We start from the raw sequence: 6,377 nt of genomic DNA on the forward strand, positions 1-6,377 counted from the left end.
ACAGCCAGCAATGCTGGCTGTGGAATTCTGGGAGTTGAAGTCCACATGCCTTAAAATTGTCAAGGTTGAGAAACACTGTTAGCAGAAGATAGGACAAAGAATGAACGCGTTCCCTCTAGAAATGCGGTGATGCTGCACTTCAAAACCTCCCCTCGCCTATCCGCGTTGCCAAGATGACAAGGACTACCCTCTCATCCACCCACCCACCCAACCTGCAACTAAAAGAGTCACTTCCCCACCCTTACAGGGTCCAGTCCAGATGAAATGACGGCGGCTCAGGACAAGGTTCGCCGCTGCCCCTCTGCTACGGGCTGGGGGCGACCTGCTCAAGACGAGCTATCTGGAGCCAAAGGCAACCAGGACCTTGAGTGAAGGCAGCAATGTCGGATCGTCAGCAAAAAAAAAAAAAGGGGGGGGGGTTTGGAGGATGGCAGGGCTGGACGGGGGCGGGATCTCCTTGCACGCCCCCAACGGCCGGCCAGAGCGCCTCTCCACCTCACCTGGCTCTAAGGCTGCCCGGCCACGCCCTTCCCACGTCCTGAGCCCGGTCTGTCGCTCTGTCTCTCTCTCTCTCCCAGGACGCCGCCTGATGCTGTCACCTCGCGGCGCCGCTCCCCCTCCGCGAGGGAAACCATTCGCCGCCCTCCGTAGAAACTGGGCGAGACCATTCCGTTCGGGGTGGGTGAACCAACTGGGGCGAACGATTGGGCGGGGTTGTTGGAGAGCGGTTGGTCAGTGAAGATCACAGGAGGGGGTTGGGCGAATCCACTTGCCTTTGGGGCAGGGATGGCGAACGGGTTAAGGAGGTGGTGGCGTACAGGTTTCTGCATTGGCGTCCCCTTTTCTTTGTTTTTCTCAATGTCTGTCGCTTTTGCTCCCCTCCGGCTCGATTATGATTTAGGGTTTAATTGAGAAGCCGTGCAATATTTGTAACAGCCTTCAAGACGGTTCAGTCTGGCTGCCTAATTTTTGGCCGTGGACACACACTTTGGATGCTCTGAACATACGCTCAGGTTGTGACTTTAGAAACTACCCTAGGAAGTTGTTGAATAGGAAAGTTACGACTGGAGGTGAAATGCAATCATTGAGCATCCCTTTGCTGCAGGGCAAGCTATTATGTATAAATAGGCAACCAACGCCATACTCAGTCGCACTGAAGATTTTAGCTAGTTGGGTAATGAAATATCTGCAAGGAAACAACCAAGAACTCCACAGTTCAACTCTGAGCTACAGATACTCTCTTATATGTTTCCTATACTGTAATTATCCACCCTTTCCACACAGCTAGACTGAGGCTTCAATGATTAGACTCTCCCATTCACCTCCCTTGATTATTTGACAAATAAAACATAAAACACTAAAATAATTTAGCCCAATTTCTATTTACATTACTTTTATTAGAGCAGTGGTTCTCAACCTTTTTAATGCCGCGACCCCCAACCGGTCATAAGTCGAGGACTAAACCGGTCGTACGTCGAGGACTACCCAACCGGTCGTAAGTTGAGGACTTTCCCTGCCCAGGAGCGCCGTGCATGCGTGGTTCTGCCCCCTGCGCCGGCCGAGGCGTAGCTGGCAAGCGGCAGAGACGGAGCAGGCCGACCACCAGCTGGCCCAGCCCAAGGAAAAGGGGAAAAAAATGGCGGACAGCCTTGCTTGGTGACCCCGTGAAATGGTCGATCGACCCCAAATGGGGTCGCGACCCATAGGTTGAGAACCGCTGTATTAGAGTATAAGTGTTAATAGACAAAAAACCCAGATGAATTAGACAAGAACCAATGAAACGGCTGTATAGATGGGTTGGTTTGTACAGAACCCCAAGACATCATCATCATCATCATCATAAAGTTGGAAGGGATCTTGGAGGTCATCTAGTCCAACCCCCTGCTCAGGCAGGAAACCCTACCATTTCGGACAAATGGCTGTCCGAAATGGTACTTCTTGAAGATTGGCTGAGCCTTTCCTGCCGGCTTACAACATTGGGGTACTTCTAACTTAGTATTAGTATTAGAAATTATGAAATTGTACTGTTAGAAGGAAAAAGCTCCCATGACGCCTTCTAGCCAGATCACACACCAATCTTGGCCATGCCTGGCCCCAGGAAATCCCAGGCCACAAAACAAAAAAATGACTTGAGCCTTTTGGTCAAGTTTGACACTTGGATGAAACTAATAAGAATTTGGCAGACATCTCAAAACCATTAGAAATCCCATTCAGACACAAAGAATCAATTCGTATTGGTTGCAGCATAATAATTTATTGAAGCCTTTATACAGGAATCTAGTCAATTAACGGTCAGCACTAAAATGGTGCTACATAAAGATCAACAGAATTCACGTGTGTGAACTTGGATCTCTTGTGGCAATCCAAGGACTCTAAACTGATGACATTTTTAACACTGCTCCCCAGCTCTGCCTGTTCTTCTCCTACTTCCCTTCTGGATATGGACACCCTTTACACACAGAGGATAAAGTTGGTTAAAGGTTGCAAATCCATTCAGATAAATACCAGCTATCACACCTATTATTAATCAAAAGATCCCTTCTCTCCTTCCTTCTGACTGCCACCTCCAACCACAATGTTAATTAAGCAGGAAGGCAGTTGATATAGTAAATGAGTGGGAAAAACCCACAAATTCAGTGTACCTAACCAACAAAACACCTGTTTTGGGGCATCCAGTTAATTGCAGTTCCCAATAATTCCTAGAAGGCAGGCTCTACCCCTGGGAGGAGCAAAAGGATTTGCTTTTCCTATAAAGGTAAGCACCTCAAATCTGTGATTCTGTAGCCCAGGGGTCCTCAAACTTGCCAGTGTGCCTGGCTGAGGAATTCTGGGAGTTGAAGTCCACAAGTCATAAAAGGGCCAAGTTTGAAGACCCCTACTGTAGCCTATAGAGCTTACTGCACTTTATGTTGTCAATATCTGCAAGCAAACAACCAAGCTCAGAGAGTACCAAGGCAGATATCAGCCTCTGCTTCAAGTAACTTGCCCTGTGTGTTCTATGGAGGACCCGGCTTAAATTCAAACCCAGAATTTTGCTTCTAACATTAGAAAGTTATATCTTTGTTCAAGAAAGGAGAGCCCATGTCATTCCTTTTCCTCACCTTCGTAGTATCTGCAAATGGTGCAGAAGTGAAATACTTTACTCCTTGAGAATAATATGCTGGCATTTGGAAAAGTGTTGATGTGAATGAACACAGACAAACTGATACAGATTGCTATGGCCTGTTCTGGAAGGAGGAGAGGTGACAAGATTGGACCTAGGTTGTGATAGCTGATTCTGAGCAAATCTCATATGTTTTAAAAATAAGGCAGACCTATGAATTGGGTGGTAGGCTGAGAGAACAGGTGAGAAGGCCAAATTGCAGTGAAGAATGATAAAGGAAGTCAGCTCATCTTCTCATCTTCCATCAGATTAGAACTGAAGTTTGATATATATCATAGAATCATAAAATTGGAAGATAGGGTTGCCTTTGGAGTGATTCCTCCAAGAAGATGAGCATTGGCTAAACACTGTGTTACTGAAATAAAACAGTGTGGGATGTAAATTTTATAGCAATATTTTAATGGAAAAAGTCAAGATGGCAACTGCAATCAAAGTCCTGCCCCAGTTTAATGTACATGGGTTGTGTCCTTTTCCACATAGGTCATGCACGAACATTTCTTTAAAAAAAGCAAGGCTTTGATTTTGCAGCTGCTATCTCACTTTTTTTTTTACCATACCATCAATTTTCCACTGATGCTGCTGGAGTTAGAAGGAACATTAGAATGCTGCCATCAGTTGTATAAGATAAAAGCATGAAAAAAATTAATAATAAATATCTTCCGTTCTGAAGGCTTAAAATATGCCCCCAAAACCTCTCCTCAAAAGACTTGTTCCCAGCCCCAGATCATCTAGACTGCTGACTTCTACACCTGTTTTTTCAGTTTCTTTCATTCCTTTTCAGAACTTGACAGGCCATTTAAGATGGGTCCAACTACTGGATGCAACAGAACAATTCCTTCCCCTAATATGTATATTTCTATTGATGCAGCATAAAATTTGCCAGCCATAACATACCAGTGACTCTTATCTAGTTGTAATTAGCTATAATTCCAGAATCCAAGATATAATTATCCTATATCTATAAATGGCAGTTTCCCCCCTAACTGAAGACCTTTCATGTATATTTTTATTATTATTTTCAGCTAACCTATTATGATCATTATTTTTTCTACCTTCTAAAACAATGAATGATGTTGGAAAAAAAACCTCCTGAGAATACTGTGGATAGCCAAGAAAATAAACAAGTGGGTCACTGAAGAAATCAAGCCAGAATTCTTACTTGAGATACAAATGACCAGTCTCAAATTGTCAAATAATTAGGGACAAATTATTTGGACAAATTATACAAAGACCTTGTGAAGGGTCAGATGAAAGAATGTGGAGATAGGACCCAGGTGTGGTTGTGATGGACATGGCAGTGAGGAAGAAGAATTCAGAAAGAAACATTTATTGTTAAACTTTTCTTTAACAGCTTTGGGTTGCTGTAACTGTCATAAATAGGTGCCATTTTCAAAATATCTAAATGTTAATCATGACTGGGGGATGCTGTGATGGCCATAAGTGAGAAGACTTGTAATAGTTATTTTTTCAGCAGCCTCATAATTTTGAATAGTCACTAAGCAGGGCAGTTGTTAAGTGAGGTCTACCTGTATTTGTCATTCCAATCACTCCCAACTCTGAACACTTTATATGGACATGGATATTAGAGTCGGGCAAGACATGCCACCTATATATTAATTACACATTAATCTATCTGTTTCAAACTGCCTTCTGAGGGCTTACGGAGGCAAAATAAAGCCCAGAATGAATTCTTCCAGTGCTTTGCCCCCACAGGCAAATAGGAGCATTGTTACAAAGACAGCCCAAAGCTTGCACAGATAATGTGGGGAACAAAGCCCAGGTTAAATTTTGATAATGTTCCCATTTAACCATGGAAGCCTGAGCAATTTTTTAAGAATATGTGACACCTACCTCTAACTCCTGGTGATGGGGAAAATGCAAAAATCTAAGTATTCAGGGCTGCCTTTGGCAGTATATCATTTTCATCGTCATTATTATTATCCTCATTATCATTTTCTAATTATTGCTATTTTTCATAATATTATTATTAATGCTCTTTCTTCTGAAGGAACCCAGAATGGCTATATAAAATGAAAACTAAAAACAATGTTAAGTAAAGTATTCTTAAAAGAGTTTCAAAAGCCGACATTAAAACAAAGTTCATTTAAGAACTACCAGTATACAATTCTGATATGGATGCCAAGTAAGCAAGGTACTAATGTCAGAACTGGACTGAATTATGATTAGCACGTAAGATCATGGATTTGTGCTTTCAAATGTTTTGGCTTCTCCAGCTAATTAACTTCCTTTGGTTCTAGATCTGCCTTTGTAAGGCAGTATAACACAGCCATGAACTTTTGCTGGATGGGTGAATGAAGCTTATGTATGGGTGGGAGGGAGGAGAGAGAGAGGGAGAGGAATGCCAGCCCAGCTACATCCTTCTCTGTCTTTTGCAACCCTGGAAACTTTGTTCCCAGTAGCTCTGCCAGCCCTTTATCCCAAAAGGAGAGGATTGCGTGGGGAACAAGCAATGATCTCATGGTGACTTGATGGGCAAGATAAAATCCCCACAGCCTCCTTTGATGGCTCTATTGAAGCACATGGGAAAAGGAGAAGCAGTGATGTTGAGCGATAAGACTCTTCACCACCCATGCTTCAAGAGAATCTAGGGCTGACTTTGGAGGGATTCTCCTAGATTTTAGTTACAACTTAAGGAAATCATCTCACAATTGACACAAGATGAGAATCAACAATCAAGTAAAGTTGCTGGATTTCCGCCTCCACAGTCAACTAAATGGCGCTTTCTTGAAGAAGTAAAGTAGAAGGAGATGGCCCAACTACTCTTGCAAGCCAACTCTGCCCCAGCTAAGTGACAGCTCCCTAGATGTCAAAAAACTAGGCGGGATGGATGACTATTACTTGGATAGAAGGAATTGCAAGGATATAAGCTAGACTAGGAAATTAGGGGAGGGGGGAACCTGAAGAAGTCTCTCAAAGATTTCAAGTAGCAAACAAAATCAGAAACAATCCAAGGAGCAAGTTTGACTGAGCACAGATTAATAAGCAATATTAAGAATTTTATTTATTTATTTATTTTATTAAATTTATATCCCGCCCTTCTCCTTGCGGACTCAGGGCGGCTAACAATCGGGTAAAAATACACAAATAACATTACAAATTTAAAAATTAGTTAAAAAGGAAATATTTAAATTTAATCTAATTAAAATATAATTAAAACCCCCTCTAAAAGTTTCCCCTAGGCCAGTCCCGCAAG

The sequence above is a fragment of the Protobothrops mucrosquamatus genome, unplaced genomic scaffold, assembly GCF_001527695.2.
Source record: "Protobothrops mucrosquamatus isolate PMUCROS unplaced genomic scaffold, P.Mucros_1.0 scaffold300, whole genome shotgun sequence".
Classification (NCBI taxonomy): Eukaryota; Metazoa; Chordata; class Lepidosauria; order Squamata; family Viperidae; genus Protobothrops; species Protobothrops mucrosquamatus.